We start from the raw sequence: 21,497 nt of genomic DNA on the forward strand, positions 1-21,497 counted from the left end.
ACTAGCTGAATCAGTTTCAAATTCCTAAAATTACATTAAATTTTTGCGACAAAATGCAATTTTCAATCGGGAAGAACTTTTGAAACGCCCTGTACACACACATTCACAGATAGCAAGCATTTACATAGATAGAGCAAGAACCTATAAGACGACATGAAACACAAGGAAGTAATAATGATAACTAGGGTGTGATTAACGATAACTAGTAATTTTTAAGAATAACGTTGAGACATCAACATAATCATCCTCATTACCAAGCACCGCAAGTAAAAATTGGTGAATTTTGTTTTTAAAAGGTCTTTTCCTAAGTTTGCGCAAGACAGGCTTCAGGCAATGCCATACCTTAGCTCCGAAAATGGAAAGCGAATTAAGTCGAATACTCAGTCTTGATTTATTAACATGTAAGTTACCAACATCAGAAAATTTAGTGTTATATGAATGAAGGCCGGTCGGATGAACAGGTGAAAAGATCACAGATATTCTGAGGCGCAGAATTAGTAGATATGTCGTGCATAAAAGAACATACCGTTTCAAAATAAAGCAGTTTGAGGGGTAAAACACTTAGCGGAGGCAAACAAAAGAATAGCATGGGATCTATTACCAGCAAAGAACATTAGCCGAAGAGCTCGTTTTTGTAAGATAAAGATCCTCCTCAAATAAACCTGTGCAGCTTGGCCCAGGGCAGCAATTCCATACTAAGTATATGGGAAAATCAGAGAACGATAAATTTTGATTAAAGTGACCCTGTGATAAAAAAAAAAAAACACTTCCTTTTTCCTTTTTCCTTTTTCCTTTGCTTAACACCTGACTGGCAAAATTTTGAGCTTTGATTTTTATCCAAAGGCCGTTTACTTTGAGTGTAAGTTTTGGATTTCACGGTTCGCCATTACTAACGTTCAAAACTGACCGATTGGACCTCATATGGTTGCATTCAGGGAAAAGTGACGTCAGAGGCTCACTAGCTTAAAATTTCAGCGTGTGAACGCAGCTTATTACATATGCAAAGCGTCAGTTTAAAAGTCTGAAAGCCAAAAACTCCCGTGCTGCATATTAATTCTGCGGCGTACACACGTATTGCATTCTTAAACTAGTGAGACTTTGACGTCATTTTCTCTTGGATCCAGCTCGCTCAAGAACATAATGTTAGTAATGGCGGACCATTAAATAGGAAAATTACAGTTAAAATAAAGAGGTGTCTTTTTGAAATCAAGGCTTAAAACGTGGGTCACTTAGTGTTTTGCTAACATAGTTTTGAAATCCAAAGAAAAATATGAATTGATTTTTTGGTCACAGGGGCACTTTAAAGGGACGGAGTGCCTGAATCGTGCATTCAAAAACTCATCAATAATTCATGAGCCTAATAGCCTATCAAAACACCGATAAAAAGTCACGTGTATAAGCTTTATATCCTGACACTCCTCAATCTCGTACCCAGAGTCCTCGGGCTTTTTGGCCAGCGGGTGAGCGCCCGGAGAGACTCTGGGATAATCGACTCCATTTTCCCAGAAAACGTGGGTTCCGGTCTTATGACGTTATGGTTGAGTTTAAACGGAAGCAGAAAAGAGAAAACCGTTAACAGTAGAAATGGCGGGTTGAAAGTGTTCGAGAAACAAGAATTTTAGCCTTACACACAAAGAAACTGGAGAAATGATCATTGGTTTGCTGTACGAGCAAGTGAAAATGAAACTTCTGACACTTTCGGTGAGTGTATTTTTGGTGTTTCAGCGTACATTCCGTCGTTCAGAATGCAATGAGAATGCCATCGTGCAAGCAACACGATCGACAAATTTTTTGTGGAAACGACAGAAATGTCCTCTTCTCGTACAATTTGATGTTTCCGTAATTCTGAATGGCTTCGACAAGACCTTATTTTACGGATTTCGCCTCAAAGAGACTGATGTAATGTTTCCCACGGTACTTTTGCAACAGCAACAGTAATCACTTTTTAGCAGCGTGAGAAAATTCCCGTGCGGTATAAGACATAGTTCAAACCTCGTCGTTTTATTATTTTTCCGATTTATATATTTCTGAGGTAGAAAAAATCAAACAGCACTGAAACTAGTTTTAGATTTTGAATGTCCCTCCAAATTCTGGGGCTTCCGAATTACTTACCGACTTCCTGTCGGACTGCCATTGCTACGCAATTGGTCAATCAAAAATATAGTTCGAATCGATTATCCCAGAGTCTCTCCGGGCGCTCACCCGCTGGCCAAGAAGCCCGAGGACTCTGGGTACGAGATTGGACACTCCTCGTTAGTATTCTTTATGTAAAGAATACTAATAAGGCATAGCTTTCTTGTATGCTAATATTCACCTCTCACAATTTGAAACATTGCAGGGGGGGGGGGAAGCAACTTCCCATACATTCTCTTAAATGAAATCCAAACGATGTTCTCACAACTTGCAAAGCAATCATGGAGGCATCAGTCAGCGGATTCGTGTATTGCGCACGAGCAGAATTTGTCATCCCGAAATGTAAACAAAACAAGAAACATGGCGACCGATGTCAAAAATATAGTTCGAATCGATTATCCCAGAGTCTCTCCGGGCGCTCACCCGCTGGCCAAGAAGCCCGAGGACTCTGGGTACGAGATTGGACACTCCTCGTTAGTATTCTTTATGTAAAGAATACTAATAAGGCATAGCTTTCTTGTATGCTAATATTCACCTCTCACAATTTGAAACATTGCAGGGGGGGGGGGGGAAGCAACTTCCCATACATTCTCTTAAATGAAATCCAAACGATGTTCTCACAACTTGCAAAGCAATCATGGAGGCATCAGTCAGCGGATTCGTGTATTGCGCACGAGCAGAATTTGTCATCCCGAAATGTAAACAAAACAAGAAACATGGCGACCGATGTCGGTGCGAAATGTGGTGGCTTTTTTTAGGTTATACAACGATTTTTTTTTATTTCGAACCCTTCAATTTGGAAAATTTACTTCTTGGTGGACGTCGATTTTAACGCACAGTAGTTTCTCCGAGATCAAGGTAAAGCAACATTTTGTAAATGTGTATGACTTCGCGTTAAAAAAGCCTCTTGAGCTAGTAAGCTTAAGATTATCTGGATTATTGGCTAGGTGATAAAACAGGTTGGTGAGCAAACAGTAATTATCCCCGCTGTATAGTAACTGGCAATTTTTCAAGTTTTTTTCAATTTTTTTGTCTTTTCTAAAATGTCAATCGGGCGTTCGATTTATGGTATTTGTACTAGAAACACTTAATACTCAGAGATAGGCATTCCTTTGCATGTGTTATTTGATAACTAAACCTACGTTTTACTTTGTAATTTTTTCCAGCTAGCATTTATTACCGCCTATAAAAAGAAATTCGTTCGCGAAAAGAGAATATTGTGAAAACCAGCTTTCATTGAGGAAGAGTTCTTTTGCTTGCATTGTTTGTTTTACTTCAATTGCATTACTTGTCTTTGAGGATTTTCATTGATACTCCTGGGGCGAGATTCCTACATAAAAGCGATGGAGTGCTCATCAGAATTTTTAAAACAAAGCCTTAAAACGAATTAGAATAGTCTTTCCAACAAACTTTTGTTTGGCTTTATATAGTCTTTTTAGCCAGAAAGGTACTAAGGTAAACTCTACATATGATCAGGTTACTTTTTGTTGTTTGTTATTTTTTTAATTCTTTTGCCACACCACAGACATAATACAAAGATAAGGAATAAAGAAAAAGAGAGAAGAAATAAAATTATAAAGAGAAGAGACGAGAAAAAAGAGTTTTAAACATTGTAAGTGGTTCAGAGTCATGGATTTTAATTGTGTTTCGGTCAAGGCAGAATGGAGCACACCTGTCCCTTTTTCTAGGATTCCCCCTACCCTCCCTTTGGTTCTGGTTATAAAATTTTCAAACCAGTTTCATTTTCATTTTTATTTGCTCCACTTTGTGATGACACTGAGACAACAAAAAATGAGAATTAAATTGGTTGAATTAAAAGTTTTCTAATCAAGGTTTTTTTTTGAAAAAACAAAAACAAAAACAATTACATGTCTGGCGCAAATATACACAATTTCAATTTAAGCAATTTCCATTTCTTTCGAGGTGAAGTCAGTCCTCTTTCATCTAAAAGGCTTCCCTGCCATGTTCTCACATTCTGTCTTCCACTGCATCCACAGTGCCAGTTTCAGCAAGCAAAATTTGTCTATCGTTGACATTGTGTTTTTCATTTCTTACAGGAGAAAATAACAGTTGGATTGTTCTATCACCACTGATTGCAATTTTCCAGCTGGGAGGGAGTTTTGTTATCAATAAAGAGTATAAATGGGCCATGTCAAGACGATGACGTGCCATTATGGGGAGGACATTTCATTAAGGGTTGATCACTGAGTGTTAGGTTGTTGCGCACGAAAATGTTTGAGGCCTTGACTGCAAAAACAAATAAACAAATAAAATTCTTGTTTCTTGTCGTTGACTGGACATCACTAGTAGAAGTCACATTGTCTCCATTGTTGCACGTAACATGAAATGTACTGTTCAAGAAGTTGGACATGTGGTGTGAACAGCCATATGGCTGGACACACTTGATGTTTACCTGACATGAACAGCACGGAATATATGCTATTTCACCCGTCTCATAATTCATGTGGTTGTCTCTATCCCAACTGTAATGTTCAAAACACACATGTTCGGGTTGGCTTCATAACTTCCCCTACAGGCAGTTAAGGGGTAACTGCCTGCATCATTGATAGCAAATGGGAAGGTATGTTGATAGTGGTAGTGGAATTCCTGTATATACAAATGAATTCCTGGAATTTCAATTTGCAGGGTCCAAAGGAGATCCTCATGGTCCAATCTGAGGTCACTCTTCTTTTTCAAGTTTTCTACCAAATAATCAATTTTTAGTTATCCCTGTTCAAGCTGAACATTCGCAGTTCACGAGATAGCTAGCAGGTGTATGCTTCAATCGCTGGAGTTAGGGTCACTGAGATGACAGATAGGCTTGGTAGACCCTTGGTAAAATACTTGTTCCGGAATTTGATGTTACAATTAGTTCCAAGAGACACTGCACGTTCCCAGCTGAAAGGATTGCAGCTGACATTCAATATAGGACAGCCACTATCAGACTCCTCAAATTCTCTGACATAATTCATCTTGAAATTCTATCTTTTGTTTATCAGTGGCACCATAAACTAAGCCCTTCTAGTTTTGTTAATTTTTTTAACCCGGTATCTTCTATTCATTCATATAAAACACGTCAATCACAGATTGATAATCTGTTTGTTACATCTGTTCATACCACTCAATGCGGTATTCGTTCTCTCAGTTACACTGTTCCAAAACTTTGGAATTCTTTATCCATTGATGTTAAGAAAATCAAGCTTTTTTCCAATTTTCGTCAATATATCAAAAATTCTGTGATTGGTGGTTATAATACTATTATTGATTCCTAATGTCTTACAATTATGTAATCTTTAACTGTTATTTAATTAATAAAGTAATACTTTTTATCTAAAACAGTGTTTTTTGCATCTCTTTTCCTTGACTCATTCATGTCTTGTTTTGGGTCACCTACTTGGTTAGTTCAATGAACGAACCTACAATTGTAAAATTTCTTTTTCTTGGCAATCCCTTGATGTTATATTTTAAGCACTAATTTCTATTAATTATTATTTCTGTCTGAGCATAAATAAAAATTGACTTGACTAGGACAAATTCAAGAATGGAAAGTAGCACTTTTGGTGGGTCGAATGAAATAACATTTTTTAAAAATATTCTTTCCTTCAGATCTCCCCAAGCCAAAACATCCCGCTGATATACAGGAAAGTTTCCAAAAGCAGTTTTTCGTATTTCGGCGAGAAGAACACGTTACCAGTTGATATTGTGTTGAATGAAATTAAACGTGGTTGGTTCGACGATGTTTGTCGTGATGCTTTGGAGCTATCGAACAACAGGAAGAGGTCCTTAGGTGAATAAATTACACTGATTACCGTCTGAATCCTAAAACTCGGATATCCGACGATGCATCGGAAACAACTTGAAATATTTAGGTTCCCCTGAATAAACGGATTTATGTCGAGCAAACTAGCTACGCGGACTACGCATTCAACTCGTACTCGTAAATTATTTGTGTGAGTTGTGCCTCGACGGGAAGCTTCAGAGCCATTAGGGAACGAGTCAGCTATGAACGTTTTCTCAACTTCACTTCGTGATAATAGCACCAACAATAAAGCCAACAGACACATAGTTTTTACAGAGATCACCATCTTTTAACATTCGAAAACACCTGAAAGCAGGTCTGCTATCGACAGTCCCTGCTATCTCAAAGAGCGCCCGCTCAAAAATACCCCGCTGACCAAGATTACCGCTTAGCAAGTTGTGAGAACATCGTTTCTCGGTCCCAGGCCTTTTTTCTATCCCCCCCCTGGAAACATTGTTTTGAGTCCAAAGGGACACGCTCTTTGTGGAATGTTTTTGAAGCCGTTCAAAAAACTCGCTACGGCTACGCCTCGTGTTTTTAAACCCCAATAAAACACTGCTGCTCGTTTTTAAACTTTACATAATTGTAATAACTCTGCTAATTTTAGAGGCAATATAATCGGCATGATAAGTTCAGGTCAAGTTTTTATCGATGAGCATTCCCAGAAACTTTACATAATCTTTACATTCAAGAGAAATATCACTATTTGAGGCATTGCAGTTATATATCCTTATATTAATCTGATAGTTAAGCTTCTTTTGTGATGGCCTAAAAATGTCGGACAAAATTTGATTTTTTTGTATTTATGGTCAGCTTATTTGCATTTAACCAGTTACAGACTTTCTGCAATTTGATGTTCACTACACTTTCTAGCGACTTCAAATCCTTGTCATCATACAGCAGGTTTGTATCATCAGCAAATAAATAAAAAGAAAGCTTCTCAGAAGAATTATAAATATCATTGATATAAATCAAGAAAAGTAAAAGGCCTAGAACTGTTATTAATATCAGATGCTATTAGAAGCAGAAGCTTTTCGAAGAACCTATCTTTACTTCTAAAGAGCTGTGAAGACTTCTATCATTTGTGGACATGAGAATCCCTTACAATAAAGCTGAATTCACCAGTAATGAAAGCTTAATTAGCAGAAAAGTTTAATGGCACGTCGATAAAATTGTTCAAAAATTATTCAAGGATTCCTCGTCGTTGATTTTTTGGGACATTAAAGTCCGGGAACCCAGATTTGATCGAGCCCGAAGAGGGACTGGGACCTGTGACGTAGAAGGAGTAAGTTGTAGCTTTGTTGGTAGTGAAATGTTGGTGAAATATTTGTGGACGGAGTTTCATACAAAATTATTTAATACATAACAGAACTTACTGTGTCAGTAGTATAGCGTGTGAATGCGAAGTGAGTTACTCCTGCTGCATCGTCAGCCCAGGAATTCGTCGCTCGGTCAAAACAGCACAGGAATCCGAAAAAATGCTTTTTAATGCGTTTAAGGACGTTCGCGCCCATTGCTACTGCGCATCTTTTCGCACATGTCACGCACACGTCATTCATCGTAGACCACGCAGGTAAACACGATGCTAAAAGAGCAAAAATTTGCCACAAGAATGGAACATGAAAGTATGTGGCATCATGGGATAGCTGTGGACCCAGGTCTTCTCGGAAATGTCACGCAATGGCGTGACAGTGCGAATAGACAATCGCTTTGAGAACTTCGCAGCGATTTTACTCTCTTGAATGCTCGGTGACCCCCATTTTTCTTTCCGTAGATCACTTCCTTTCTTGATTTTGTCCATTTTAATAAAAAACAAAAAAAATCTGTATGTGAGAAGTTACAAATATTTGGCCTTTTATGCGACCGAAGTTTTCTTTCTTAGACTAATATGTATCGTTTTTCAAGGTCTATTTCACTTCAGAAAAAGACATCAGCTGCAAAGGTTAATTTAGTTATAGTTATGTTGAACTGAGTACGTTTACCTGATCTAAACTTCACTCATGTAGCTTTTTTATTGCTGACAGTTGTAAGCTAAGATCGTCTTAAAGTAACGCAATCTTCTAAAAATGCACCTCATGATCTCGAAAACGAGCACGGTGACCCCCCATTTTTTTTGCCTTTTTGGCAAAAGTAGATCAGTACCTTTCTGCGTGGCAAGTTTAAAAAAAATCTGTACGTGGGAACGTTTTGGGCGCGAACGTCCTTAAGCCTTGAAAAAAATGTCTGGAACTGTAAAAACTGTTTTCAAACTGTGGATAAATTACTGCACAAGAGAGCTGAACTGAGCTATCCTCCTTCTTCTGATGTAGATTGAGCCAAGAGATTTGCAGATTTCTTTAATAGCAAAATATCCGTAATAACCTCTCTAGTGATGCTTGCGATGCGGCATCCTTTCCTCTCAGACTCAGTCCACTGCCCTTTCCAGTTGACCAGCTTTGAATAGGTATCAAACGCGTTCCAAATTAAATTGTGGCGTTACGATTTAGCGATTTTCGGAGAAAGCTACGAGGTTAACTCTGAAAATCCCGTATCTTTAGGAGTGAACTAGCATATCTTGTCAGAAATTGTTTGTTGAACGGAGAAATCTCTTACGGTAGTTCGGAAAAAGATGCCAAATTAGCCGCAAGGGAAAACAGAAAACTAGACGGAATTACAAAATTACTGACTTTCACCGCCGATTATTTGCACTGTTTGCTCTGAGATGAAGATTCCTTGCACAAATTCAAGGTGGAATTCCATAATTCACTCTGAACTGCAAAATTAGTTCGACAGAATATACTCTCTTACACCATCAGCCTGGCCTTATTCAACAGGAACGAAAAAAGGTTCAGAATTTCTGACCCTGTTCAACTGGGACGGGAAAGGGTTCAGAATTTCTGACCCCATCCAACAGGGAAGGGAAAAGGTTCAGAATTTCTGACCCCGTTCAACTGGGACGGAAAAAGGTTCAGAATTTCTGAACCCATTCAATAGGGACGAAAAAAGGTTCAGAATTTCTGACCTCATTCAACAGGGACGGGAAAGGGTTTAGAATTTCTGACCCCTTTCAGCTGGGACAGAAAAGGGTTCAGAATTTCTGACCCCATTAAACAGGAACGGAAAAGGGTTCAGAATTTCTGACCCCATCCAGCAGGGTTCGAGAAAAGGTTCAGAATTTCTGACCCCTTTCAGCTGAGACGGAAAAGGGGTCAGAATTTCTGACCCTGTTCAACAAGTACGGAAAAGGGTTCAGAATTTCTGACCCCATTCAACAGGAACGGAAAACGGATCAGAATTTCTGACCCCATCCAACAGGGACGAGAAAAGGTTCAGAATTTCTGACCCCTTTCAGCTGGGACGGAAAGGGTTCAGAATTTCTTTCCCCGTTCAACTGGGACGGAAAAGGTTCAGCATTTCTGACTAAAGGGTTAAGAATCTTTGATGGCATTTTTTCCAAATTTCTGACCCTTTTAACACGTAAAGAAAAGATTATTAAAATTATGCCCTGGATCTGGAAAATTTGATGGAATTCAGCTGACCTATTAAATTGAAAAGGAAGGACTTTAGATAGTCTGACTTCATAAAAACAGAAGATACGCATTCCCTGTAATTTGCATCATACGATTTTAATAGCTTCCTGTATACAAGAAATTCTTGCAAACACGTAATAGAATACAAAATAATTTAATTTACAAATTCAAGAGGCATCAAAGAAACTGTCTGCAGCATTAATTCTTTCACAAAACTTTGTTGTATTCTTTAGACAAGCTTAGCGTCATAATCAAATAACTATTGGCCGATTTTATACTAGAGAGGCATAATCCGTCCAGAGGAATTATGCGTCTCTAATGTTATTCCTTTAGTGTAAAGACGGGACGAACCATAAAAGACGCGTAATCCGCCTGGGATAAACTTGGGCAAACAAATTTTCTGCGTCTCTTAAGGCCGGTTTACACGGTGCGACTTGTAGACCCGATTTTTGGCGGCGGCTTTGAAAAAAATCGGGCCGACATAAAAAAATCTGTTGCAGTGCAACAGATTATGTCGGCCCGATTTTTTTCAAAGCCACCGCCAAACATCGGGCCGACAAGTCGCACCGTGAAAACCGGCCTTTAAATTCGTCTAGTATGAAGACGGCCAAAGGACGCACTTTAGTTCGTCTTCCAAGATGCACTAAACTGGAAAGTTGGTCCAGACGCATGACGCGTCCCGTGCCGGTCTTTATACTAGACGAATTTAACGGAGGCAGAAAAAATGTTTGCCCAAGTTCGTCCCAGACGAATTATGAGTTTCTAGTATAAAAACGCAATCGTCGTTGATATACTATCAAACATCATGACCTGATGCACAAAAGCACAAAAACGCGAATCAGCGGCCGCTTATATTATACTTAGTATGCTTACTGGTATTGTAAGCATACATTAATTGTGAGTATGGCACCTCTTCATGATCAAAAAACAGAGTGTCTGGGAATGTAAAGAGACAATTCAGAACATGCCGAAATAATAACGTCCACTTGCCCTTGGAAATAATTTTTAGAGAGCATCTTACTCACCAGAGGTGGCGCTTTCATCAAATGCTTCAAATATATTGGCACAGTGAAGATTTCTGGTTTACGGAAAATTGAATTGTCCTCTTGGTGGCGTGCTGTGTGAGAATTGGCTGGACCATGTAGAATCTAAACTATGTTCAAATAGCTCAAATGAATCAATTGATAAATCGTGACTACTCGACGTCTCCATTTTAGACCTGAGTTTGGACAAAGAGAAGATTTCCGACATAAAGTGTAGTAACGCCATGCACAGTGGTTAAAGTTCACCGAGCATGCGACTGACGTCACCTTTTGTTTGTCTTTGACATGCGGCAAACTTTCAAAATCAGGACGTTTCCGCTTTATTGTATCAGAAAAATAATAAATGAACAGAGAAACCATTTTTTCATCGGAATGACGGCAAAGAAAAGCCCTGGAAGAGAAACTCGGTTACAACTGTTCACTTATTTGCGTCGCTAACACAAATTTAAATTGGAAAACTAAAGACCTATGCCAGTGACGAGTCTTCTGGTAATTTAACCTGTCAGATTTACGTTTATGACATGTTGCAGATCGATCTGTTGCTTGTCTCGAATTTTATAAATTTGAGACTTTTTTGTTAAAAAAGAACACAAATCGTTTCATTTATTTCTTTTCGTTTTATTTTGTGGCAAATGTTTAGATATTTTCTACACGTGCGTCTACCAAACAGTCAAACGGAACGATCGCTTCTGTCCATCTGCTTTGGACTGTCAACAGCTGTCAAATGTCTCAACTTTTATTGATTTCCGGTCCAATGCAATCATATGAGCGTGTAAAGTCAGCCACACAGGTGCTCTTCGCGTCGAGTATTGAAAGCTAATTGAAATTTCAATATGAGGTCTACCAAAGAGAAATTGTGGACAGTTTAAACAACTGAGAGAGGGCAAGTTTAAGTTTTTATGAACGGTGTTCCCAAGTACGAGTGGAGAAGCTATGGGATTTTGTGTGAATTTTGTTCTTCTGCTCAGTCAGGAAAAGGGATGATCCAGGTACGTGTAGCATTTCGTTTTAGTCATTCACTTAGGACGCTTATTTGATAGAGCTGACCGCGCAAGCGGGAATTTGGAACTAACACACTTCGAGGATGACATGCACTTCTCCAGAAGAATGCCAGAGATTACATGTATCATGCAAGTGTTCCTTCAAATTGTAGTATTTTCTTTGCAAACCGACGGGTCTGGCCGCGGCTGGTTCTGACACAAGCGCCTGACAACTCAGTTCCGCAGTAAGTCGCTAGCGACATGAGTTGTTTCGCCATTCATAACGCCTAACCTCGTTTCGCTCAAACATCTGGTTAGTTCGTCTTGCTGAATAAGGAGTTTGGACAATGTGCGATCCAGCGAGGCATGCGAGCCGTGACTGCGAATCATGCGAGCCAAGATGGCGAGTCAACATGCGAATCACACAATTATTGAAAGCTAACCGTTTTAAAATGGGTGCTTTGACTTAATGACAGTTTATCAGCGCTATATGAAATGGTGCTTAGACTTAAATGCGAAATTTGCATGGCTTGAAGATTGTCCAACCCCCTGGATAAGCTTAGTGTAACCATTTCAATACCCCGGTTGTAGCCTAGTGTTTATACCACAGGCACCCCAAGCTCAGTATGAGGGAATATAAGGATTTGTATGGGAAGACAAGACCTGAGACATGACAAGATAATTTTACAAAAAAATTCTCAATTAAAAAGCCTAACATTATTGCCATTGTGGGTCGCTTCCTTCCTGTTAAGCAAATTAGGCCATTATCAGTTCATCAGTTGTCAACAGTCATAATAAAATACCTAGGATGAACACTCAATTCTCACGATCCCACCAAATTCAGTCAAATATTCCTCGTTAAAATGTTCCCACGGTTCAAATTCCACCATAGAATTCAAGGGCAAAGGTTTTTCTTTCATTTCTATCTGCAAGCCGTGCAATTGAAGCCCTGCCAGCGATGTCAGGCGGCTGTTAGAAAGTGAAAGTGTGGACCCCCGCGAGTCTTTTGACTAGGTTACCAAGCAGAAACTCAATGGTCGCCGTGTGTTGTTGATTTTTCAAGAAGCTCTTGTCCATCCTTTTATCGATTTGTTTGGGGGCTAGATTTTAGAATACCTGGCCACTAAAATCTAGAGATTTAAAACCTGCTCCCGCAGTCATCTTATTTGCATACGGTTTTCGCCAGACTGTTGAAGAGTTACTCCTGGCTCCTGCAATACGGTTTTCACCAGACGATGGTTGCCGAGGCAATGGCAATAAGGTTAGGTTTTTTAATTACGAATTTTTTTCGTAAAATTATCCTGTCATGTCTCAGGTCTTGTCTTCCCATACAAATCCTTATGTTCCCTCATACTGAGCTTGGGGCACCTGTGTTTAGAGTGCGCTGAGAAGGAAGCACCGGTACCTTCGTGCCTAATAAGAAAAAAGAATCAAACTACAAATTAAAGTTACTGTAAGTTTCTAATCACTAGCTAATAGCAATCTGAACATTACGGAACTGACCAAATACTTAAAATGACGCGACGTTAAACAACAATTTTCCATTGCCTAATGAATTGCTTTGTGTACATAATAGCCAAAGAGAGGATAAGAGATGAGATTCCAGATGGTGCTCGCAAAGTATCTCCTAATAAGATCTGACTTACAATATAATGCATAAGATATGAAATGCTTCTCTGACTACATATTATGAAGTGACAAGGTTCTTCACTATTAGCAGGAGTTTGCTGATGTACTGACCTACAGTAGATGAAAATAATAATTATTGAAACAAAGGGTGCCAATGGGGTATAGCTGAAATCATTAAACAGTTTAAAAAATGCTGCTGAGTCAGTAATATTAGCAGCAAAAAAGTCCTTTAGTCAGTTGATTGCCATGAGTTTGGCTCCTGCAAACATTTATAGGGTAGAGAACTGAGAAAACTGATAGGAAAATGCAAGTACTGGTGAGGCATTTTTTTTAGGGCTGTCCAAGCAAGAGAGAGTTGACTAAGCCTGAAAAACACAATAATTATTGTAGGCACGGCGAACGCAGGCTTGTGATTGGAGTAGTGTCCCCAAATGTTGGAATAAAACGAAGTGGATATTGGCATAATACAAGTCATTTCAATCTTATTGGACTATTTTTACTCTTAGAAAGTGGTAACCTTTTTGTACTAATTTCGTACTTTTTGGGATCTACTTTGCTCCATACACAATTAAAAAATCACACTTTCATCCCCTTGTCAGATGCTATTAATTGGTGCAAATTATATAATCTTATGATAATGGAAAAGGCCTTTATACCTTAAGCAGTTAACCCCACTGGCACCCTCATAATTGGTTGGGTCTTGGTCAGACATGTTGGCAGTTGTAACTGACAGGGACCTACCGGTAATAGTTTATGAGATCTGATAGGGTCTTAATTTACAGTAGTCTTAACATATCCACATAAAATCTGGCATAACTTATAATGAACTTAATAGACCTTTGCCTGAGCACAATATTTCCATTCATGAAGAAAATGGCACTGTCAGTTAATTTTAGCAGCCCTTTTTATTTTAAGTATGCTAAATTAAACATGATACCCTTTGGCTTGTATCTTACCGTGGTTGAGAAAAACTTGGCTAAAATTGGGTTCTTTCTCTGTGCTACAATTTAAATTTTGAAACTCGTGCAATCCATTACATACTAGCTCCTGTTTTACATTTCAAGTTCACGGGGCTAATATTTTGCTATGTATACAGAAAACACAAATTGTTTCAGGTGTGGCTAGGGCAGTAACATGCTACTAACTTTTAGTTGTTGGCATTAATCTTCATCAGTACATGTGTTATGTAATCCATGGATACATTTTAGTACAATGCTATGTTGTTTCACTTTCAGGAGACGGAATGCCGGCTTGCAGCTGTTTAGCTGAACAGACCTTCTGTGTTAATAAATGAGCATACCACAGAAGACATGAGGTGGCCCCTCCTTGAGAATATAAGGGGAAAAACCATTCTCAACTAGAGTAGTTAAGACAATAGTTATGTGATAGTTTATACTTTTCTATTAAGCAAGAAGTAGTTTGTTTTCAACCAGGCCATTGAAGATACAGCCAATCAGAATACAGGAAGGCCATTGTATATTCGTCAGTATCCCACCGAACCTTCCTATCAATCAGTGCAATTCAACGGTATCACACCCAACTTTCCCATTGTGCCTTGCTGGCAACCCTTTCTTGTGGTATATGTATACCATGGAATATCCCACTCGTCACTTGTATTTACTTGCTCATGTGTATACCAATCTGAGCCTTTAGGCAAGCATGTATAACAAAAAAATACAATCAAGTGACTTGTGGGGTATTGCATGGTATACCACTCAAAAGCATTGTGTAATTAGCATGTATTTTATTTTACCGGTTAGATTATTATAATTTATTGTAGCACTCATAAAAGTTAGTGTCGACACTACTTTTTTAATAAAATTTGAAAGAAAGATTACTTCTTGAGAAAAAGACGCTGTGTTAATAATAATATTAACTTTATTATTGCCATACTGATGTGGTGCAGAATTTTCAGCCCTTGGTCAGTTAAAAGGTGCTGGCCTTTTTGCATTTGATGTAACTGTCCATTATAGTGCCTATACAGAAAATGGGTTCAGAATTTCTGACCCCTGATGATAATTCAGAGGAACTATCCTTTATAGTGCCTTAACAAAAAATGGGTTCAGAATTTCTGACCCCGGATAATTCAGAGGAACTATCTTTTATAGTGCCCATACAGAAATTGGGTTCAGAATTTCTGACCCCTGATAATTCAGAGGAACTATCCTTTATAGTGCCCATACAGAAAATGGGTTCAGAATTTCTGACCCCTGATAATTCAGAGGAACTATCCTTTATAGAGCCCATACAGAAAATGGGTTCAGAATTTCTGACCCCTGATAATTCAGAGGAACTATCCTTTATAGTGCCCATACAAAAAATGGGTTTAGAATTTCTGACCCCTGATAATTCAGAGTAACTATCCTTTATAGTGCCCATACAGAAAATGGGTTCAGAATTTCTGACCCCTGATAATTCAGAGGAACTATCCTTTATAGTGCCCATACAGAAAATGGGTTCAGAATTTCTGACCCCTGATAATTCAGAGGAACTATCCTTTATAGTGCCCATACAGAAAATGGGTTCAGAATTTCTGACCCCTGATAATTCAGAGGAACTATCCTTTATAGTGCCCATACAGAAAATGGGTTCAGAATTTCTGACCCCTGATAATTCAGAGGAACTATCCTTTATAGTGCCCATACAGAAAATGGGTTCAGAATTTCTGACCCCTGATAATTCAGAGGAACTATCCTTTATAGTGCCCATACAGAAAATGGGTTCAGAATTTCTGACCCCTGATAATTCAGAGGAACTATCCTTTATAGTGCCCATACAGAAAATGGGTTCAGAATTTCTGACCCCTGATAATTCAGAGGAACTGTCCTTTGTAGTGCCTGTACAAAAATAGCTTCCGAATTTCTGACTCCTGATAATTCAGGAATCTGTCCGTTATAGTGGGTGTAAGGAAATGGGTTTCAGAGGTTCTTTCCCTTCAGGTTCCCTGTATTTGTTTGGGGAAAAGGAAACAGCCTTGGGAAAAACCAGCGTATTTAACCAAATGAAAAAAATCGCATGTTCTTTCTTTGGAAATCCACGGAATTACAATTTTAATCCTTGCATTTACCATTATTCCAAGGAATCGCATAAATGTTCGGCGCTTTTTGTAATTATACACCGATTTTATCTAAATCGTAATACCACATTTTAGTTTGGAACGCGTTATCAGTTGAACAAGTGAATCATCTTATCAAGACTGGTTCTATAAAGTAGTGTGCTTTGGATCTATTTCCTGTGTGTGTGCTCAAATTCTGCCTTTTTTACCTTCTGCCCGTGATTACTAAAATGATCAATCTTTCGTTGGAGACAGGAACTGTTGAGGATGTTCTCAAGGAAGCGCTGTTAATCTCTTTATTGAAGAAGGTGAATTCTGACTTTGAGGTTTTTAGTAATTTTCGACCGATTTCGAATCTAATGTTTACTGCCAAATTAATTGAAAAGGCTGCTGCTCATCAGTGAACTAACTATACTTTAAATAATGATCTAGGTGAAGTTTTCCAGTCTGCACACAAGAAATGGCATAGTACTGAAACAACTTTGCTTAGAGTTCAAAATGATATCCTGCGAGCTATTGATAGTCGCCGCTCTGTTCTCCTTGTTTTGTTAGATCTATCTGCAGCCTTTGATACCGTTGATCTAGCCTGCGTAGCTGGCGGTATTGTAAGTGCCCGCGAAATAAAGTTTTGGCGGCGGAGCCGACAAGCGAGCGGCGAAGCCGCGAGGAGAATGGGGAGAGGGACTCTGAAATACCGCCTGCCAGAAAACTTGAGTATTTTGAATAGTCCGCACACCAGTGTGCGGGGAAAACGGATTGGTCGAGAGAAGTACACACGTCAATCAAATGTTTTGGTAATTTCCCTTGGGAGAGTTTCGAGAGCCTGAACAAATCTTCTCGTCAAAACAAAATCAAAATATCGCAGAAGCATTAACTAGAGCGTTGTCGCTCTTGAATATTTGTCGGGAAATAGTGCAGTTTTGTTGAAGCCAGAGCAGGAAACGGCCCTTAACAATCTTCTTCATGGGAGAGACGTCATGGCAATTTTGCAAACAGGTTTTGGCAAGAGCATGATCTATACTGTCTTCGCTCTTGCCAAAGAAGAAATCTCTTCATCGAAAACTTGTGTGATTGTCATTGCCCCGTTGAAAAGTATTATAGACGACCAGATTTCCGAAATGTTGTCGCTGAACTGCACGGCAATGGAACTTATGACGGAAGCACTGAATGCGGTTCGAGAGAGTCCACCTCAATTTCTCTATCGCTCCGCTGAGACGGTGTTAGGAAGGGCATTACTTGCCGCTTTAAAAGAAGACAGTGCTCTACATCGAGCCGTGTCGGCGATTGTGGTCGACGAATCACACACAGAATGTCAAATTCGCTACCGTTTTCCATTTTTTTCTGCACAGATTTACTATTATCGATTTCGTGTTATCATGAAACGAGCTGAACGTTTCAACGCGACCACCCGGGTTAACAATTACCACTTTAGCTTCGGTGCTTGAACTTTCAAGTAAGTCTTCCACGTTTAGAGGTGAGTCATCCGCTGTGTTCAAAGTAGAGAGTTCGTTGTGATCGCTGTCAGTGTTAACCACAGAGCTCGAAACATCTTTAAAACTTAAGGATTTTTTCGCTGATGATTTTTGTCCAGTCGCTTTTTTCCCTTATCTGGCTTGAGGACTTCTATCTGGCGATGAAATAGTTGTTGGCAAAAGCCGCTTGAATCTACCAGAATGGTCTTCATCTTCCATCACAGCCGAGTTATCCTTTTCCCTTTTCAAGTTTGAGGCGATGAAGGTATTACTTGGAAGACTTACTTGAAAGTTCAAGCACCGATGAAGGTATGGAAATCAAATGCGTTCCGTATTTTCGTACCATATTTTCGTACATACTCGATCAGAGAACGTGTCGGATTTTTCAATTTCCAGTCCAATATGTGAACAGAGTTCTGCCAAAGTCAGACCTTGTATGCATCCTTCGCGCTTCGAGACTTTGAAAAGGTTTTGCGTTGAAATATACGAATTTTTTTTTAAATTCTCCGTATTTAATCTTTAGCGGACAACAACACAATCTACAATTATCATTGACGCTTGAAATAGCCCGTTGAACATTGCCAGGATTTTTCGGCGTATCGCCCTTCGTAGCCATCGAAAAAGACGAAAGAGCATGAGGATTTGTTTTGATTTCTTGCCAAACGTGCCACACTTTTCTCGCGAAGTTTCATATTACTATCAAGCCTATGATTGGCTGGGGAAATTGAAGCCAGACAAGTTGTCACCGCGGGTGTCAAAATGATGTGAAGGGGGCGGCAGTCAAAAACCCCTCGAATCCGGGCAGGCGGTTTTTATTTTTCTCGCGGCTTCGCCGCTCGTGCGCCCGGCTCGACAAAAACCGCCATGCTATTCTTTTGCAGTGATTGTCACATCGTTTCGGTATTAAGAGCAAAGCACTTTCCTGATTTAAATCTCAACTCACTAATAGAAAGCGGTTTGTGATGGTTCGGGATGGAAAATCCACTAGTCAAGATCTTTTTTGTGGTGTACCTCAAGGCTCAGTCTTAGGACCTATTTTGTATTAACTGTACACGTGACCGTTGGCGGACATAGTTAGATTTCACGGGATGTGTATTCTCTTCTACACGCAAATTTATCTTTCATTTGAGTCATCTTCGATGGTTGACAAACTCTCTGCTCTTTCCTGCATTGAGGCCTGCATTGGTGATATAAATAAGTCGATGCTATCTAATAAGCTTAAGCTTAATAATAGTAAAACGGAGGTGCTAGTCGTTGGAGCGCCACACCGCCCTCACCAACAGTTTGATCTCAGTTTACTTGTTGCGAATGAGCATGTAGTACCTACTTCATCCGCGAGAAATTTGGGAACCGTCTTCGATGACAACATGACACTTGAGTCTCACTTCGCTGCTATTTGTAAATCTGTTTTTCACATTAGGAATATTGCTAGAATTAAGCGATATTTGTCTCGAGCGAATATTGAGACTCGAATTCACGCGTTTGTTACTTGTAAGTTGGATCACTGTAGTTCACCTTCAGAATTGTGCTGCTTGGTTGGTTGTTGGTGGTCGTAAATACGGCCCAGTTACGTCAGTGTTACGTCAGCTTCATTGGCTACCGATTGAGAAGCGTATAGTCTACAGGATAAATTGCTCCCAACCTATAATGCTCTGCAATGGTTTAGCTTCCCTGTATACATGTATGTGTTATAGGCTTGAGCTTCGTATTCCTACTCGCAGGCTTCGATCATCTGATAATTATGCTTTAAATGTTCCTCGGTACAATCTCAAGAGTTATGGTGGTAGAGCTTTTTCCGTTGCAGCTCCTAAATTATAGAATAATTTGCCACTAGATATAAGCTCTAATGTGAATGTGTGCATCTTTAAATCCAAGCTTAAGGACTTATTTGTTCAAGTATATAGTTATTATTGACAGGGTTTTTTTTTTCTTGGATCTAGTTTTTACCAGCATTTCTTATAAATTTTATTGTTTTTAATTTTGATTTTTATTGTTGTAAAGCGCCTTTGGACATTGGATAAAGGCGCTACATAAATGCCTACTTATTATTATTTCTTTGAATTAACCAACTATACAATTTTGTCCCATTCCTATAAAATAAATTTCAAATATACTAAATATATCCGCAATCTAGAATACAACAAAGGTCATCACTATATAGTAGGCCTAGTTGTCTCCCCCACACATCCCACTTGTTGAAAGATGTTCAAAAATTCAGATGAAAATTAAGGTTATAAGACAACGTAGGTATCGATAATAGCCATTAATTAACTGTAACATCATACAACTTGATACAAAACAAAACCAAGTATGAAAGAGAATAAAATTCAGTTTCCATTCGCTACTGCCAAATCTTGAATTTCGAAAAAGGAATTTTACCAAAAAAAATGGTGATAAAGCACTTAACCTTGTTTTAAAATGAGTCTGGATAACTATGTAGCTGCAAGTAATGCAAGCTTTGAAACACATAGCAACCTTCTGTAAAGGTTAATGCCACTAACAGCCAACTTATTTTATTTTATATGTTTATAACCTGACAATTTGCTCAATTGTTGTACATGTATAACTCTATCCAGTGGATAGGTCACTATCCAAAAAATAAAATATAGTTCACGTTAAACGTTGAGTGGCCCGGGTTCGGGCCCTGGCCAGGGACATTGTGTTGTGTTCTTGGGAAAGACACTTTACTCTCACGGTGCCTCTCTCCACCCAAGGTGTATAAATGGATACCGGCGAATTTAATGCTGGGGGTAGCCCAGCGATGGACTAGCATCCCATCCAGGAAGGTGGGGGGGGGAGGGGAGTAGAAATACTCCTAGTCGCTTCATGCTACAGAAACCAGGATAAGCTCCGGCCTAATGGGCCCCTTGGATTGTAAGCAGACTTTACCTTACGTTATAAACGTTCTCCAAGGTTTTCATACACACCCTTACTTATTAATTAGATGTGCCTAGGGTGTGCATATTCATTGTTACAGGAGGAAATACTAAAACTATTGCAGACTGAAACTCTTAGATAGAGACTTATCCACCGGTATGCTTGTCCGAATGTGACAAAATATCAGGATTGCCAATTCCATGGGTCAACTATACATTTATAAATCAAGTCTCTCATATTCATATGAAATTGACATATGATTTATGTGAAACGATATATGATCAAGTTTTTTTATATTCATATCAAGTTCCCAGATATTCACATCAAAACAGCTTTCCCTTACCAATGCAACTATGTCAATATCAAGCTGACTTTTTTACTTTTGGTAAAAAATTCATGTGAAGTTAACGTTAACATTTTTATAAATCAAGAAAGGCTGGTGCCGAGCATTTAAAAAAGGAAGAGGGAGTCTGAGAACCAGCCGTACAATAAACAACATCTGGTGGCCGCGAATCTCTTCATTCCGAACGCAGAAGAGTTCTTCGAAAACTGATCTTGTCTTTGTTCACAATGTACCCCGCGATGATGACCAAGCTAAGTTCCTGTCGAGAAGAGTAGAGTAGAGCAGAACAAAGGAACTTTTACAAGCTAGTAACATATCAACACATCCAGTCATCGAAACACGTCTTCAGGTGACTCTCACTCTCGGTTATGACAATGAGCAACTGATAAACGCCTTAAGACTCTTGTTGCGACCAAAAAGCCTGTACTACCATATTAACCAGGAAACTGATTACGAGTACAGTATACCAGTATAGCAGATACCGCGTTGGATGACATGATTAGAGAAATTCTGTCTTCGGCTCCCCACAAAATTGCCGACGACGGTATAGGGTTCTTGAAGAAAGTCTAAGTAACCCGGAAATATCCGTTCATGTGAACTATACGCACCCTCTCTGAATGCTCCTTGGAGATTCCAAAGGATGGCCTCCTCTCACGT

General features: G+C 39.2%; 2 protein-coding genes and 1 long non-coding RNA gene across 3 annotated transcripts in view; 1 reads left to right on the top strand and 2 right to left on the bottom strand.

Annotated features, from left to right (window-relative positions):
- Positions 1 to 21,497, bottom strand: part of LOC138004092 (uncharacterized) — an 888,878-nt gene that overhangs the window by 621,499 nt on the left and 245,882 nt on the right. The window lies entirely within an intron of this gene.
- Positions 1 to 21,497, bottom strand: part of LOC138004140 (uncharacterized) — a 132,382-nt gene that overhangs the window by 30,625 nt on the left and 80,260 nt on the right. The window lies entirely within an intron of this gene.
- On the top strand, positions 2,852 to 4,410 carry LOC138004154 (uncharacterized). The gene is made up of 3 exons (XR_011123742.1): positions 2,852 to 2,991; positions 3,659 to 3,745; positions 4,191 to 4,410. It is a non-coding gene; the product is annotated as an uncharacterized lncRNA (long non-coding RNA).

The sequence above is a fragment of the Montipora foliosa genome, chromosome 5, assembly GCF_036669935.1.
Source record: "Montipora foliosa isolate CH-2021 chromosome 5, ASM3666993v2, whole genome shotgun sequence".
Lineage (NCBI taxonomy): Eukaryota > Metazoa > Cnidaria > Anthozoa > Scleractinia > Acroporidae > Montipora > Montipora foliosa.